Source organism: Chiloscyllium plagiosum, unplaced genomic scaffold (genome assembly GCF_037043375.1).
Source record: "Chiloscyllium plagiosum isolate Xiang-an unplaced genomic scaffold, Cpla_swu_hap1 HiC_scaffold_3, whole genome shotgun sequence".
NCBI lineage: Eukaryota > Metazoa > Chordata > Chondrichthyes > Orectolobiformes > Hemiscylliidae > Chiloscyllium > Chiloscyllium plagiosum.
This window is the reverse complement of record NW_028270141.1, coordinates 29523592-29542554: the sequence shown is the minus strand read 5'-3', so window position 1 is coordinate 29542554 and position 18963 is coordinate 29523592. Positions and strand designations below refer to the sequence as shown.

Below are 18963 nucleotides of genomic sequence, written 5' to 3'. Positions count from 1 at the left end.
ATGATTTAGCTACATCCCCACCCCTGACATCACATGTCATAGTCTGGACAGTGCTTTCTCACTCCTTTCCCGCAGTTTCACTGTGCTGGCCAAACACATCTGACCACCAGCCTGGAATCACCCTCTGTTTGTATAGTAAACCCATGCCAAAGTGCTTTTCCTGATCATTGAGATATAACATATACAAGGATGCAGATTGACCAAAGGTATATAAAGATGACACTAGTCTATGTTGGTCTAACAGATTTAATCACAGTGTTTTAAAATGTCTTTTAGCAGCCTCTAGCTTTAGTTTCCAGCTCTTCCTATGATATGTTTATTTTTCTGTGGGTCCACACGCAGGCTACATTAATCAATCACAATGAACATCAATCAGAAGCGGTCTTAACATAATCAAAACCAGAACAATTAAAAACTGCAATGCTAAGAAGGGGAATGGCATAAATAGAATGAAGTGTACAGTTAAAATTTCATCATAAATTGTTTTTTTAAGCAGTATGATTAAAATGAAAATATTTAAACAGAAATTATGAGATTGTTTTTAAGATGGTCTTGTCTTTCATATGTACTCAAAGTGAAATGTATTGAGTATAGTTGGCGATTTTGGTAATCTTTCAAGTTTAGACTGAATGGGACAGCAGTAAACATATTCAGTACACTTCACATTGTCAACTACACATGGATATTGAGTATCTGGAGGTATTCTACCATAAAGGTATACTAGCTTAGCTTAATATCTCAACATAAAATGTATTTGTTGCAGGAGAAGTGACGGCCTCGTGGTATTGTCAATTGACAAATATTCCAGAGACCTTGGTAATGTTCCGGGATACAGGTTCAAATTTCATTTGAATGTAATGTGCTTGAATTTAATAAAGATCTGGAATTTAAAAATACCATGAAATCATTTGTTCATTCCTGTAGGGATCTGGCCTATGTATGGATTCAGAACATCACCAATGTTAATTGCCCTCTAAAATGGCCTAACAAGCTATTAAGTTCCATTAAATTTTAGAAAGGAATAATAGAATGTGACTACACCAAAGAGGCTGCAGTGGTTCAAGGGCAATAAAAGATAAACACTAAATGCTGATCCATCCAGTCCACATCCTGTGAGTAAATTTTTTAAAAAGGCTGTATTGGTGTTAAGAGGTACCCAAAGATTGTATCCAGAGCATCTTCAATGATTTTTTTTTAAATTTCCTTCTGTATTAATTTGGAGAGGCACGTAGCACTTAGTGCACAATGGCCCTGCATTTATGTATGTTGTATGCTCAGTTTCGTCTGTGCTCAGAGCCTCATCAAATTCATTCAGTGTCTAGGCTACAGAGAAACTGTGTGCAAATCTCATTACACCCAACATTTATACAGATTAGGAGCAACCTGATCTAAGCTCCAGATTCTTAATGCTTGTTTACAATGAGCATTTCAGGGGAGGTCTGCTGTAAGATTTATGATATGCCCTGCTTGCTTTAGTCTCTCTTTCACAGATAGCCATAAATTAATGAAAAACATGCTGCTTCACAGGTTTCTGCCTAATCAGTTACTGCAGATTTAATCTGAAGGATATATTGGGGCATAAAAAGCAACACTTTATTGGTTGTTGGTGGTAAGCATCAAGATAACATGCGCTTATTTCACACCACTAATTTTGAAAACCATTTGATATCATATTAGAGTTGCAAGGAATAAATGGACACCAAGTCAAAGAAAGAGATTTTAGGAGTGACCAAGAAGGCAGAAAGATGGAGAAGCTTTAGATTTTAGTGTCTACTAAGAGAACTCCAAAGTTTGTGACTAGGTGGCTGAAGCTGAATGATGATATGAAAGGCTGAAGGATATAACAGTCCCTCAAATCAGAGGAACAAAGAATTTTGGAGGATTTCTAACAGTGGGGAACACCACAAAAAAAGTGAGGGAAGACAGTAAGGAGTGATTTAGGGATTGAGAATCAGAAGCTACTGTAGGGTGAATGATGAGCAAGTCCTTTCCGTTCCACGGGAATCAATATTTTGGATGTGTGTGGCTTACAAAATATGAAGAATTGAAGGCTAGCCAGGAGTAATTGAATGTACAAATGATGTAGGTTTGGAAGACAGTTTCAGTGGGAGCAGTATGGAAAGAATAGATAAAGATCAGATCAGTGAAGGGAGTTTGAGTGATGAAGAGGATGTGAAGTTGGAAGTTCAGATCTGCTTCAGACAGAGATAGAGGTCAGAAGTCATAGGACAGAGATTACCAATGATTAAAGTTGGTCATAATGGCATGGAATTTGTATTGACATTGAACAAGATTGTTGTGGCCATACCACCATTTGGACAAGTGACAACCAAGTGGGGACTGTCCAACTGAGCTGAATAACAGAGGATGGCCAATGACATGATGACAGTATAGTCTATTACTTAGAAGTTTGGAGTGAGTTGAGAATAAGATGGAGAGCTACCACACTATTGTCAGTCACAGAATATGCAATGGGAACTCTGCTGATGATAGGCACAACAACAACAGATTTGTCCCTGTAAATACAAACAAATCACCGTAAAATATTTTCAGTTCTGCTTATTTATGAATTGGGTGCAGCTACATCCCCACAACCCCACAGGAGTTAAAACCAACCATAGACCTTTGCTCTTTCGTATGAATTAACTTCCCGTTATCTTTTCACCTATAACTATGCAAAATTCCAGTACTCTTACTTTGTGCTTCTTTTATCAAAGCTTGAATAATGAGCTAAATATATTAATGCATTTTGAAAAAAATTGCTTTAGTTGGAACAGATTGATATACATCAGATTTACACAACACAGGCTTTACAGCAGATAATAACTGTGATTTAGTTTTACCAAGTCAGTAGTATTAGGGTGTACTGCTATGCTCACAGCGCTGATAATTGGTGACCTTTGCTTGTGTTACTAAAGCTTTGTCAGCCACAGTATGAGGGAATCAAGGCAAACATCATCCTGGACTTTCAGAAAGCCTATGATAAAGATGTCTCACACGTCACAAATTAGAACCTGGTTCGAGAAAAGCCAATCAGTCTGTTTCCTCTGCAGAAACCTAATGTTAACTAATGAGAGTTTAAGAAGTGTCCCGGCCAACATCTGTTGACTTATAAAACAAGCTGTGGATAACCAGCAGTCCCTGTGTGATATGCCAGTGTGGTTGGTTGGCAATCTGAAAAGGATAATGCACTGTGAGAAACAGGCCATGCACAGTGAAGGGAAAATAGATGGAACTTTGGTCACAACAGTGAAAACACAGAGTGGCTAAAGAAGCTGTGCGTGCAGTCTGTTTCTATATAGGGCTTAGGGACTTTTTTGCATGTCAGGTCCTTGTTGTATATCAACAACCAGGAAACATGGAAGATTGTGCTTTCCCGAGTGTTAAAATTATAGAAGATCATGTGTCTGCCCATGAACAGCAAAGAATTATAATCAGATATTTAATTTAGGTAAAATTTGAAATAGGGACAATTGCCAAGTAACTATCAAATTTAACAGAATGTAGTAACAAATGGTTCAAATGGATTCTGAATAGGTAAAGTAATTAGTAAGGGTTCACAAGCAACCATGATCACCTCTGTTGATTAGAGAGAAATGAATGATTAGGTAGTTTGAAGTATATCACCCTATACCAGGTATGGTACAAAACAAAGATACAACGCACCATGAACTACACAGCCTATATATCATTAAACCCACATGACTGGCATCATTCTGCATCATTTTCTAGTCATCTAGTCAACTGAGCTAAACAATTGCCACAAATTCTGAAACAGGACATTAAATGGGAAGTGAGCTCATAAGAGGGAGCTAAATAACTTAACTGTTGCTGTTACATTTTGTTTAAGTTATTTTTCAGACAGCAGACATCCCGAACAGCTTCTTAACTTTCTTCAAAGAAGTGGAGCATAGAGGCTACCAGCTTTGAACAGGACAATAATATAACTGAAAGCCAATCAAATGGTTAAAAAGTAAGTATTACCTAATGTTGCACAGTTAGAGAAAATATATATCATAAGGGCATCATAAACAACTTGCTGCTGCAGCTGGGGTAGAACAGTTCCTGAAATCTCACCAAAAGACCTGTTGATGGATTAACCACCTGAGACAGAACCTGATTCATGAGACCTCTAAGCAATCAGTGCCATAGTGAGTGTGTACTGTTGCTTAGCATGTAATAAAGGAGTACCAAAGTAAGCAGAACTATATCCATGCAGAGTGCTGTTGATAACAGGCCAGAACCTTTAGACCCGAAAGGGAGTTTTTACACTAGCACATGATTCCACAGGAAAGGCAGTTTTAAATATCTTACCCAAGAGGTATGAACTCATTTGGAACGTATTAATAAGCCTTTCAACTGTCTAGGTCATCAACACAAATCCTAATCCATCTCACAAGAAGATCACACCCACATATTTTACAACAAAAGTCACCAAATAGTATTCAGGATCAAAAATAATGCCGGAACCATTTAGTTGTCTTTGGGCCAGAGGTGACCAACACCAATTGTTTTATTCCAATTTCATATATCAGCTTATTAAGTGAAGACCAAAAATCAAACATGAAATCCAAGTACTGTTTGCATTTCCTCATCCAAAGTCAAGTATATTATAGATAACAGGTAGATGGATGCCTGTATGTATCCTAAAAGGCTCCCAAAATATAGATTCCATATGGAAGAAAAATTAATCATTGATCCTTCATTCTGAAAGCATCATTCTCAAACTTTCTCAATAGCTTTTTATAATGTCTGCACCTAAGTAGGGCACAGGTGAACCTGTGTAATTGGTGTTATGGCACTCAAAATCCTCAAATGACAGTAGGTACAATTTAGACAGGGACATACTCATTCTAATAGAAATCTGATATCACTGGTTCTTAAGCTATCAAAAAGATGGGTTAAGACCTAAGTGACATGCAGTTTCAAGAGGAATCTGTATTTGAGGCATTTCTGAATTTAAAAAAAATGATATTGCTACTTCAGAACATGTTGTTGAATTCTGTTGATCTTGCACAGTTAATCCTGGAGTCAGAGCTCACTTAAACATCTGTAGCTTCTTTGGAGGCAAGTAATGTAAACAGAAGAACACAGTGTCTTCACAAGAATTTATGATGACCACTGATGTAATTTGCTTACCACAAATCAAAGGCTCTGTTCCCTTTAAGAGTACACCTTTGCATCCAAAATGGATAAACATCATTATTAAACAATGCTATAGTGTGTCCATGTTGATCATGACCCTTCACCCGTCTGAATAAACAGTTTTCTTCTCTCCATTGTTTAATCATTATTGTTCTTCATTCTCACACGTAATCCTCTTCTTAGTTACTTTTTTTACTCAATCATGGAGCGTAGGTGTTGCTGGCTAGGTCAGCATTTATTGCTCATCTCTCGTTGCCTTTGAGGATACAGTGGAGAGCCGCTTTCTTGAACAACTGCAGTCCATTTGGTGTAGGTAGACCCAAACTGTCATTGAGAAAAGAGTTCCAGGATTTGACCCAGTGACAGTGAAGGAACAACAACATTTAAACAAGTCAAGATTATGATGATTCCAGTAGATGTTATTATTGAGCAAGTCAGTTCCTAGATGGGAACCAGCTTGATAGTTCATTGTTTTATTTGTTTTGGTTTGAACAAAGTGGCCTCTTGCTGAAGCATAAGCACATAATGCTGCAGATTTTGCTTAAACAACAAAAGCTTATTACAAAAACAATGCAGATAAAAATAGAATTATCTCAACTATCTACTTAAAATAAAAATTCAAATATTTTAAACACATAGTAAAAATATAAGCCGCTTAATCCCATTTATAAACACTCATTCATAAATTGAAAAGAAACTAAATAACTTTTGTATCGTATCCAAAACACCCCAGTGTTGTTCTGAAAACCTCACTCCGGGTACAGTACACAAAACACTACTTGTTTCACCCTCACACCAGTATCTAACAACTGGACAGGTTTAATTCTCTTTTTTTTTTCAAAAAATAGGAACTGCAGATAGCTTTTTTGTGGAGCGATCATACATTTAAACTTCACTGCATTCAGCTTTAAATAGCCACTTCTGAAATTGTACCAGGTCTGGAATCAACAGTAACTCTTCATTCTGAGGACCTGACTCACCATATCTTTTTCTTAGGAGTATTGTTTCATAAAGCCATCCTGTTCCAAAGCATAAAACAATACCCAAAGTGAATCTAAAGGTTTCTCCCTCTTAAACAATGGCACATCCCTCCAAGCTTTAAAAAAATGAATTCCAGAACTCTCTAACAAACCTTTGAAGCCCCATTATTTACCATGCTTGGTGGCAAATAATCCAACATAAACAAAAGTCCAATAGTACACCATTCCATTCACCCTATAGTTCAACTTCAACAGCTGTTTCTAAAATAAATCACCATAGTGACAGAAATACTTTCAAAAGTTAGTTATTAACTTCAGGGACATAGAAAAAGTGGTGTATTAGTTGCTAGCTCAACCCCAGAAATCTAATTTTACAGCATTAGAAGTTGTACATGTAAATCCTGCAGTTTACATTGTAGGATGCCGATTGGCTTAGCGGGGAAGTTGCAAGTGGTAGCATTCCTGTGCATCTTCTACCATTCTCCTTTAGATTGTGGTGGTTGTGGTTTGGAAGGTGCTGTCTAAGGAGCCTTTATGCATCTGGTGAATTGCTGCAAGGCATCTTTTTAGCTGCTCCCTCCAAAATGGCCTATGGGTACCTTGACTCCTGTGGAGTTCGGCTAGATATCATCAGCATGTACATGGAAAATGCCTCCATGCATATGCATGATGTTTCTATTATATTTTTAAGGTTGAATGAAGTGCTCAGATCTTCTCAGTTGCCATCTGTGTTCTAGAGCATACTTTTGCATGTGGTCTTGGAGAATTCAAATGAGGCTTGAAAGGAAAATAAGTTAATAAGATTATGGTCACAGCATGGTGCTTTGTACTTAACCTTCTCTCCCTATAGAAACAGCAGATGAATATTTTCCATGGCAGTGAACTTCAGAATTGGGCAATAATACATGAAAAGCAGTATCATATTGACTGTAGATCACCCACTGTACCTAATATTCCATTGATACTACTAGAATGACTAACAGGTATGTCATACAATGGTAGGTGTGTGCAGTTCTGTCTGTTTTATATACCTGCCCATGTCGAACTTCATGCCCCTCATCTCTTACATAATCAAATAACACAATGTTAAAGTGTAAATAGGTAGCTTGGAAATTGCTCATACAACAACTCAAAACACTGCTGAAAGAAAATGCCAAGACTAGCTGTGACAATTTGGATTCTTAAAATCAGATTAATATTGATCAATCAGTACAGATAGACTTGGGTGCAGGCAAGGAGAAAGTGAGTACTGCAGATGCTGGAGATTAGAGTCAAGAGTATGGTGCTGGAAAAGCACAGCTGGTCAGGCAGCATCCGAGGAGCTGGAAAATCGACGTTTCGGGCAAAAGCCCTTCATTAGCAATTTCAATCTCTCCATCAATTTGCATCCTTGTATTCAGCTGAAGTACTGCTTCTGCAAAAATCCTTCCTTAACGCAATTATAACATGTTATTTTCCATTACAATGAGATTTCCTTGTTATTATTAATCTTGTCCATAATAGATTTTTTCTCGATCTTTCCATGTGCCTACTACTTTGACTTGTCTATGTTATTTCACACATTCCATGAGACAGTATTGCTTTATTGACTCCTTTATCAATTCTGTACAAAATTTCAAGGCCTTTTTTACCTTTAAATTCTGTCTTCCATTTCAGCATTTCTTTTGTTCCTTTATGCAGTGCTACTAAGATAGTCCATTTGATTTCAGGACACACAAGATTCTACATTCAATTGCACTAAAAAATGAGGCCAGAGAATATGTTTCATAATTCATCACCTGTTGAATGCAGTGCAAGCAGCACACCAATTTCACATCGCTCGCTCATTTCAATTTCAGCTTCAACTACTGTTAACCACATTGTTTTTTGGCTGGTGCATCAGCAGGGGGTAAAAGTTATGAGTGATCAGCAACACTTAACACTACCCCACATTTCTAAAAGAGAGGTGCATTGTAACTGTGCAGATGCCAGCAGTTATTCAGGAATTGAATTTGACCTGGGAAACATTGCTAGAACGTGGGAGAGAGTGAGTTCCAAGGTTTTTGGATGTGCCACAAGAGACAGAAAGGAAGAGAGGAGCCCTGTGACCACAGTGGGGGCAGACATGTTCAGAGATAGTGGAGCAGGCAGTCATGAAAATAAATGCAGAGTTAAGTCCTGAGCAACTGAATGCAGTGGCTGAAGTTCAGTGGCCTCTTTGAATGGTCAGTTAGTGATTATCTTCTAATGGTACAGTCTACCAGCTGCATCCCTGGACTCTGATACTAACACATTCACTGCATTTCCAACTCTATACATAGACTCTATCAGTTAGGGATCACACCAAACCTTCATGTACCTCAATCCATCCTCATACACTGTTGCAAGTTGTAGATCCCACATCTCACGGTTTGTACACAGTGCACGCTAATCAGCTATTCAAGTCTGTGCAGTCTGGCTTTCCAGTAATGATCTCCATTTCACAGAGGTTGCTGGCCTCTGATCCGTCATCAGCTTTTGGCAGAGATTGACTTCAGAGTCAAGGCTTGTGGTAGATTGAGAAGCTCACCAGTCATCTCTTAAGTAGCTAAGTGAAGTGTGATCTTGTGAGTTTTCTTGCTGGTGAGAATATGGAGGGGTCAGGTGGTTAGGTGTTAGTTGCTCCTGAAGGTGCCTACCAGGGCACTTACTGCAGACAGCAGTAAATCTCTGCCAATGCCTCAGGTGTTTTTTGACATGCTGTTCCTGGTCAGAATAGCATCTATGGTTATCTTGAAAGGCAAGCAACAAAGATACATAGATTAGCCATATGATCTGTTACAAATCTCAAGTCTCTTTAAATAAAGTGGTGTGCCCTTTTTTGGAATCTTTCTTCACACTTTGAGAGTTTTGAAACAGGTCTATTTGAGTGAATGAACCGTCCAATTAAAATTATCCTTTTGAATATCTTTCAAGAAAAGACAATGAGGGTGACACAATGGCTCAGTGGTTAGCACTGCTGCCTCACAATGTCAGGGACTCAGGTTTGATTCCACCCTCAGAATTAAACTGCCTGTGTGGAGTTTTTTTTATGTACTTAGTGTCTGTGTGGGTTTCCTCTGGGTGCTCTGATTTCCTCTCACAGTCCAAAGATGTGCAGGCTGGGTGGATTGGCCAAACTAAATTGCCCATAGTGTCCAGGGATGTGGAGGCTAGGTGGATTAGCCATGGTAATGCAGGTTTTTGGGGATAGGGTATGGGATGGAATGCTCTTTGGGGTGGACTTGATAGGCCAAATGGCCTGCTTCCACACTGTAGGGATTCTATGAGTTCCAATATCCAAGGCCCAGGATGAAGCAGAAAGATGAGGTGGCTGGTGTGTGATTTTCTTGTTCTGCTGATGGACTTGTAACATTCACACATAGCTATGATTGTTTAAATAGTATTTGCTTGTGTTTCAAGTATGTTTGGAGTCAATTTTGCCAACGGTACATGACACAGTCAGCTTTTTAAAAGCTGTTGCAACTATTTAAAATACACCATAAAATTTATGACATCTTCATGCTCGCACTGGGCATGACAGATACCATCCATGTAAATGTTCTGTAGTCTCTCCAGTACCCTTAATAATGTACCAAAACCACAACTGCACACTATATTTTAAATGTGGTAAAACCCAAGTCCTCTTTTGGTTGAAAATAGTCGTAATCATCCTACTTTTCAGTTCTGTTCCTCTAGAAGTAAATCTGTGAGCTTTGTTTGCTCTCTTTCTGGCCTTGGAACAAATTTTAGTGACGGATGTATTTATACTGTGAGATCCCTTTGTTGCCCTACACCACCAACTTGGACCTTCATATAAAAGACCTTCATATCTTTCCTACCAAACTGTGCAGCCTTATATTTATCTATTTAGAACTTAAGTGGTCAATTATTTGCCTATTCTGCAAGTTTAATGTCCTCCTTTAATTTGTTGCAGTTTTCCTCAATATAAGCATTCTCCTCTCCTCAATATGCAGTCATTCATGAATTCAAAAATTGGGTTTTTGAGCCCAAAGTCTAAACCATTGATGTAAATTGTGAACAGCAGTGGTCTTAGAATTTATTCTTGTGGAACATCAGTTCCCACCATCTGCCACTATATTTCTACTCTATGCGTTCTGCCTTGATACCAGTAAGGAATTTTACCTACCACTTATCCCCTGACTTCACATTCTCTGACCTTATCCATTAGTCTATTCTGGGACATCTCATTTTGACAGTACAGATAAATGACAACCATTGTATTACCATTATCAATTTTCAAAATTCACAGACATTGATCAAGCAAAATTTTTCATTTTGAAATCCAGCCTGATTATTCATTGTTATATTTCCCATTTCTATGTGTGAAGAGTGATAAGATCTTTGGTAAACTGCAAAATCTTTCATAAAGTATGCAGACCACAAATCAGAAGCATAAATTCAATATGAAGTCACATAATGACTCATAATTTTTTTTGTAATGCATCTAGCTGTGGCTTGAGTATTATCTAAAACTTATCCTAGCTTCTGCTTTATAATGATCGTATTGAGCAGTCTGGTTCAAAACATTGCTAATCAATGTCTGGAATACAGAAACATTTTCCCCAATGCGTTCAAATATTAAAATAAGCACCCTACAAAAAATCTACAACTTATTTCATGTTTCATATGAAGTCTTATAAAAATGCAGATATTACTTCAAGTTAGAGGGCTTTATTCTTACAGCAATGAGGTATAGTTATGAAAGAGATTTGCCAGAGGACAGATGCCAGGAGTATTGGGCAGAACATTTAAAGATCAAATTTTATTTTGTTATCCTGATGTAGAATTTAACATTGCCAGCTTCAAACTGCTCCAAGTAGCAATCGATTTGAAACATCATAGCAGCAGATTAACAACATAACAAAAGACTGTGTGTAAACTCATTGTACTATATTATAGCAATTTACAGAAAATGGCTATAATACTTGCATAAAACATACATACATTGACAACAAAAGATTGAATAGTTCAAAGATTTATTTATTTTGATTGAGTTTTGACTTTTTTTTAAGCAATTACCTGGTCAGTAAATATTTGTGTAAATTCTAAATTGTTTAATGTCACATTTCGAAATGCATTAGTGCAGGAATAATAGGTTGCTGGCTGTCCACATTAGCAATAATTTTTAAATTGTTTAATCCTGAACTCATTCATTATGGGCCATGAGAAATAGCAAAAACTTGACTGCATCAAAAACAAGTTTTTGTTTTTATAAAAAGGACAGAAATAAATTTCATATGTTAAAGTACAACTATTTGCCCAATATCCAGAAGTGCTTACTATCAACAATAGATGCTCCCATATATTCTGATAAGTATTAGAAAACTTTTCTAATTTAGAACAGCTAATGATTGAATACTGAAGCTGAGGTGGCCTTCTGTGTTGATGGCGGTACAATTTTATCATTGAAATTGGAACAAAATCTGCATGTGCCTTGTTGTTTCTCCTTTTTGAGCGTAGACAAGAATGATAAGCAAGGGGTTTTAGTGGAGCCTCCTGTCTGTCAATCCATATCTCATTATGTTTTGAAAAGATGATAATCCAGAAGGATTGTTTTTGTTTTGAATGATAGTGAATACACACTGGCAGGAGCACAGCGGTCTGAGTTTCTGGACTAATGGGTTGCAACAGATTTTCAGCTGACATTAACTGCAGGCATTTCTGTTGCAAATTGATATTTTTAATTTTCAGTTACTAGCTACAATTTAGTTTAAATATGTCAGAGTGACTGTGCCAACAATGTCTCTCACCTGCCAGTGGTACTGGAAAATCCATATGGATAACCAGAATGTAAAATATGGATTGTTTTTTGGAAACACTTGGTGGCCATCATTCATAACCATAGCTTGTATGTGACTGGTGGTCATACTGGATTGGAAATTGGACTGTAATTATGTCTTTATTATGGGCAGAGAAATGAGAAGCAAAATTTAAAGCATTGATTTCAATTTTTTTTATTTTTAAAATTATTTGATTTATTTTTTAGCGTAAGTATTTTGCTCATTGTGAATATGATTAAGAGAATGAGCAGAACTAAACACACTGTTATAAGAGGTAGGAGGGAGAAAGGCATTCCAGCAAGAGATCGTATCCTTTGAGTGTCTTTCAATAGTAGATCTGTTGGTTAACTGATTTGCAGAATGCAGAGAATGTCCTTGGAGCCATTATCCCCACTGGTATCCATAGCTATGATTGTAGCAGTCTCAGCTTTCACAGTAGCAACCTGTGACAGCACAGAATTAGGCTGAGCTCCAGATGCAGCACTCAGATTTTGGATGGACGCTGTTTCTTTTGCAATGTAAACTGAGGCATGACCATAACTTGTTGCAGCACATTTGGTGCACAGGCGCACTGCTGGAGGTAGCCATCTATTCTGTATTAGAAAACATAGGCTCCAAGCACTGTGCAAAGCTCTCAGCCAAATTGGTTTACGATTCCTCCATGTCCCTTGACATTGAACACAGATTTTTCGGTAGATTCCAATGTGTCAAGCATTTGGGTCAGTTCAGCCATCGACTTTGGCCTGGTCCATCAAGCCATCATGTGTGTCCTCTGCAGTAAAACTAGTGTGCAACATTGCCCTTCAGGAAGCTGGCACTGTGCCATCCTTCTCACCTGGTTTTGCTGCCTGATGTCTCACCATGTGCAAACCCCACCTCTACACTACCATCTAAATTACCACAGTGTCAGTCTCTCAGCTGGTAGTTTTAACTTTGCATTTGAGATTATGGTGTGTCTTCATCTTTACTATCTTCCAAGAGTTTCTCCACTGCCCAAACAGTTTTCAGTTCTTGCATATCTGAAAGGAAAAATGGACAATTTGTGGTGAGGAGACAGCGAAAGTAAGAAGTGCATGGTTACACTGACAGTAGCTTTCACTCAGAAGAGATCGTGGGATGAGGAAGAATTAAACATGCACCATCTTCTGTTCTAGTCCTGTCACAACCTCAGCAATGGCCCCTCTTAGATTGACCGACACTGTTTCTTCTCTTGGGGTTAGACACTCAGGAATATCTCTCCTCCTCTGGTTAGTTTCTGCTGTCTCCGATGCATGTTCCCTTCTCCTTGAAGAGAGAGGTGTGTCTGTAAGCGCCATGACATCTGAATAGGTATGTGGTTGTCATGGTTGGAAATATGTTGCCATATATAATTTGAGGCTTGCAATAGTATGAAGTGAGCAAGGTAAGGCATTTAAATGGTGGATTTGTGCTCTGGTAGCGAATGCCTGTCAGTAAGTGAAGGTTGATGGGAGCGTAGAGGTTGCTAGGCATACTAAATTTATCTGTAGCTAAATGTATTCACGCAGTTGGCATTTGTTGACCTTCTCTATCACATCAGGTCATTACATTTCTTCTTGTACTGTATCAAAGTCTTTGAGATTAAACTCTTAGGATTTTCATGGTTACGTGTTCCATCCATTTTTTCCATCAGGAGTTCAAAGGTCCTCCAAGAATCAGGACATCTCTCTTCAGTTCCAGCTCCTCCACCATGATATTCAAAAAAAACGGGTGCATGTTCCCTTTCCTTATCTGGCATTCCTCACTCTTTCCTAGTCCATTGATTTATCTAACTCCTGGCACCTGCTCCAGCCACTCTGTACCTTTCCTTTGAGAGATGCAGGCTTCTTTTAAGTTGTGTCTGTTAACAACAATATTTTGTTTTGATGTGTGAAGCTAATGAATATTGCATAGTGCACCTGTTATATGTAGGGATTATTATAATGAAAGGGGACAATGATAATGCAGTCTTGTCTGCATTCTAGTACCAGGCATGGATTAAACATGCATTTTACCCCATGCTCACTTTTCAGGGTTAACCAATTTAAAGTCTTGGATCTTGAAAGCGACAACACAAGAAAGATGTTCTGTTTAATCCCTTGCATCTCATTAAATTTAAAAAATCTTTGAATAAACAGTCACATTACTGTACAGTATATTTACAAATAAAGTTCAGAACATCAGTAAGTTGCAACTCAAAAATATCTTTCCAGATATGTCAGGCTGCTATGGCTTTGTGGAATTGCAAGTTCTTTTAATAATTGCAATTTGAAAAGTAATCATTGTTGCAAATAATTGCAGCATGGCTTTTTTTGTCCAAGATGGCGACAGAGGAGGGCTCCTGAGCCACAGCTAATGTGGCCCGACTATTTTTTAACTTTTTCTCACTTGTTACTTTTTTTTAGATTTTTAGTTTTTCTTTACTTGTGTTCTGGAAGGAGCTCGATCGTGGAAGCAGTGGCAGAGAAGGCAGCTGCTGGGGACTTTGGCTGTGAGGCACATGGCAGCTGGTGTGGCCAGGCAGAACTCTGGCAGTCAGCGGCATCTTCAAAGTCCGAGGGTACCAGAGGGGTCTCCCACACGAGTGCAGGATTAGGCAGACCTGGTTGGACAGCAGTGAGAACAGGAGCAGGCAGCCTGAGGCAGCAGGCTGTGAGAGCGGGAACTGAGAGCCCTGGGCGACTGGTGGCAAGAGTGGGAGTAGGAACGGGCTTCCCAAAGCTGTGGCAGGAGCAGGGACAGGCTGCAAGGCAGTGAGAACGGGCAGCGGTGGAGCCAAGGTTGAGTCCAAAGTGAGGAAGGTTGACCCTTTGTGAGAAGTGCAAATCCAGTAAGGCCAGATGCTTATGAGCTTTGGTGTTGAACTGTTAACTGTGTGTTTTTGTTTTTTCACTTTTTAGTAAGAAGGACTGTAATGTTTAACCTTGTTTTTTCTTACATTTTTGCTTTGTACCTAAGATTCTGTACTTAGGTAACTTTGTGCCTAAGATGGCGCCCTGAGTGGTGACTGTTAAACTTTTCACTGTCCTCATGTGAGTACATGTGACAATAAATCTAATTCAATTTAAGGTATAATTTTCTCAGTTTGAGTAAAAATATAACAGACATGCTCATTTTTCTTCATTGTTATCACCCTTTGGAGACAGAATGTCTTTTTCAGATGTGTAACTCCTGAGAATATAATTGGTAAGCATGGAAAACTGTGGAGGACATTCTTCAGCAGTTCTCAGATGCATAATGAATGGACAGATTAAGATATTCCATAATCAAATGGTAAAATAGATAATATTTATGCTTAAGCTAAAAGAAATTGAAGAAATCCTGATTATCTACAAGCTCCTGAACATTATACGTAAAAAGAACTTTGAATCTCAGTGGCCTGTTATATTAATAGCTGCACAATTTTAGAGAAATGCAATTCATACTTCTCCTTGGTGTGATAGAGACAATATCACTCTTCTTCCAAAAAGATTAATCATTTGATCTGAAAGATAACTTGGCAGCTGTATTCCCTGATATTAATAACATTTTAAATAGATTTATTAGATTAAAGATACAGTTATTGATGTCACTACATTATTTGAAGGCAAATTGTCAATGTAGGTTATGGCTGAATATTTGATGAGTTTAAAATCATTGTCAGTATGTATTAATTTTTATCATTCATCATCACATAATGATTCTCAGAATTTATGTAGCCATCATCAACTTTTGAAAAAAACAACCTTTTTTGAAGTTACCTCAATGTCTGCAGCACCGAATGTGTGACATCCATTTATAAACATGATAAATGCTTTGCATTTACAGTACTTTCCGAAGAAAAAGCTAAGGTGTCCCATGAGCAGAGAGTTTAGAAACTGGGGTAAGATCTATCTCCACAAGGTCTTGTACTTTTAATTACTACATTGTTAAACTCCACTGGAAGTCAAGGCAATGCATTTAACCTAGCTCTCCTCCTACCTTCCGATTTCTGAACATATCTCAGGGGTTCCTTAGACTCTGTTACTTCCAATGATATCTCCCCTGTAATAGCAGAATTCCATACGTCCATGGCCCCAAAGAAGAAGGGGCATTTCAAGAGGAAATTGTGCATGCTTGGAGTTACTATTAATTATGGAGGTTCACAAATCTCGAGACCAACAATAAACATAATAAACAGTCCTTTAGTAATGTTTTCTCAGCTTGCAGAGGAAGTCTAAGTGCCTTACTATCAGAACTTCAATTCCTAAACTTCTATCTGTAAACCCAGGCTTCCAGATGCTGTTAACACTATTACTGGCTTCCTAATAATTTGATTTCCAGTCTACCAACTTATACAGCCATTAATTTATTGAATTGGAGATAGTCCTGATGAAGCGTCCTGACCCGAAATGTCGACCTTCCTGCTCCTCCGATGCTGTCTGATGTGCTGTGCCTTTCCAGCTCCACATTCTATCAACATTAATTTATTGAACTTCATTGACTGCTGCTATTTGGGTAAATTCAGAAGTTCGACTGACCATAGCAAAATTCCATCAAAATAAGTGAAACGAGTCACCTGCCATTAGCTTCTTGGCCATGCTATCTGAGTGGGAAATACTGACCAGGACAACAGAGAGAAATCCCTGCTTTTATTAAAAATCATCCCACGCCAACAGGCAAACAAGACCTCAGTTCACTGAATCATCAAACAGAAAAGTATTTGACAATTCAGCATTTTTTCACTGCTGTGTTTGATTTCCCAACAAAATTTTATCATTTCATCAACCATTATATGTGTTTCATAAACTAATCCCATTCAAGTTAGTAGTTGATCTGCTCGTGGCCCACCCAGGGTGAGAGAAGAGAATATAAGACACGGTTACAATTTCTAGCAACTAGCCAACAAAATTGGTTGAACATTTGCACATGAAAATATAAAATGAGAACATGGGGTTATTATTGTGATATAGCTTGTCAATAAATCTCATAGGAGCACACAAGGACATAACCACAGTGATTTGAAGGCTAGTCCACAAGTCCCTTACCCATTGGAGAGACAAGGAATCTTGGCCCACATCACATTTTAATAATATGATGCTGTATCCTCTATTTGGACTGAAAGGTTCTCAAGGCTCTTTAATCAGACTAACTAATATTCAGGCCACACGGGTAATGGTTCACCATTGGACATCCGTGAGTCAGGAGTGAAATTGAGAAAAAGTATTGTAATCAAATTAATATACTTCGAGTATATTATTAAATCAGCATGCAGGAATATTACGTATGGTTGTCCAATAGCATGTGGTTCTAAGGTGCTATATTTATATAGAAGTGACAGAAGCCTGGGACTGTTGAATTCTGAAGTTACATGATGAAGATATGTACTGCAATCATCACATGCTGAATTTGAGCCAGGGTAGGTGGCACAGGGCTATATTTAATGATCATGTTGATGTCTTTGTCAACTAGCCTAACCTCACTGTGGCCATATTCTAGGACCTGACTAAGTTAACCGTTCATCCAACAGTCTGTTCCTGAAAAGCATGCTTCCAGGAACTGCCAGTCAGTTGATTGGAGGGCTGGCATTTTTTTCTGTCCCAGCAATGCCACTGACAGCATGTTTTGATGGAGGTCCCAACAGTGAATGAGTTGAACTTGTCAGGGTCAACCAGTCAGGGCCTACAAAAGGGCAAGAGGGATTAACATGGAGGTCACAGGCAAGTTTTGAATTCAGAGTGGTTTTTCCCACCAATGGAAAGCCACGAATCAGTCTCAATCAGCCGAGGGGTGCAAAGGCCATAGTCAAATTACCCCAGCTGCAATTTTGAGGGGAGTTAGGAAGACGACAAACTTTTCATCCCATGCCTTCTCATCTATCGTACAACCACCTCCCAGCCCACTAGCATGGAGGATTACACTTTAATCACTGTTTGCATTTTGTCCAATATATGGCATTAATGAGTTTGTGTTATATGTAAGTCGGACATACGTGTTATCCTTTTGGGCACAAGACAATGTAATGGCAAAAAGTTGACTTAAAGACAATTTCACAATTGCAATATTCAAATGAACAAGTCCTGCATCTGATAATGACCGACTTTCTGAAGCTTCTGATGTCAAGTGTTTCAATGGTTAGCCCCAGAATGCTCTCTTTACTAATATCAATAAAACATAAGACTGAGCTATTGCAAAAGGTCTTTAAACTACAATTAACAGAAGCAATACTTCCGTACCTAAGTGTTTTAACAAGCTTGACCTATGTAAAGCATCTCATGCCAACAGGCTTCAAGAAATTTACCAACAGCAGAAATAGGTTCAGGAAATATTTTTCTTCAGATTATGTTTGAAATCCCCATACTCTTTTTGTCAATGAGTTCAATAAGACTTAACTGGACTAAGCAATTTGTAATTTCTGTGTAACAGTTCTGATTCCTCACTAATTTATTGCGGCCTTGAAATATGTGTCCTCAGCCTTTGAAAGATTGTTGTACCATGTTAATATGCTGCCTATGACATCAGCAAGCAACCTGAATCTGGACCATTGTGCACGAGATGTATTCAAATAATTTCTCTGACCGTATCGCACAATATTAGTCAAGATCAGACCAGTATACGACCAATGTTTCTTTCATTAAACATTGCTAAAAAGAGTTAGAAAGTCAACATTTTCCATCTTGCACTCATCAGGACTACCATACTTATTTTCAACCCTTTCGGTATTGGGAACTGACCCTACTCATATTCCCCACCAAAACCTTCATAATTGAAATTTTGAACAGAAAGTTTTTAAGTTATCGTGTTAAAAAAACATGCAATAGTGTTATGCTGAAATCTCAAAGAACGGAAAATGTGGGAAACACTGAGCAGGTCAAGGGACATCTGTGAAATGAGAAACAAGCATTCAAAAATATAGTCTGACCTGCTGAGTATTTTCAGCATTTGTTTTTTTTTAATTTTTAACCTCCAATCACCCTTCCCTGCAGTAAAGAGAACATCTCAGCTCTTCCAGTCTAGCCTCTGTGATGCTAGTCAACCTCTTGTATTATTTCCAAGATATTCACATCATTCCTAAACTTTGG

At 38.2% G+C, this 18963-nt stretch overlaps 1 protein-coding gene across 5 annotated transcripts in view; it reads right to left on the bottom strand.

Moving 5' to 3' along the window:
* dlgap2a (discs, large (Drosophila) homolog-associated protein 2a) overlaps positions 1–18963 on the bottom strand; it is a 974428-nt gene that overhangs the window by 353556 nt on the left and 601909 nt on the right. The gene's annotated exons all lie outside the window — the stretch shown is intronic.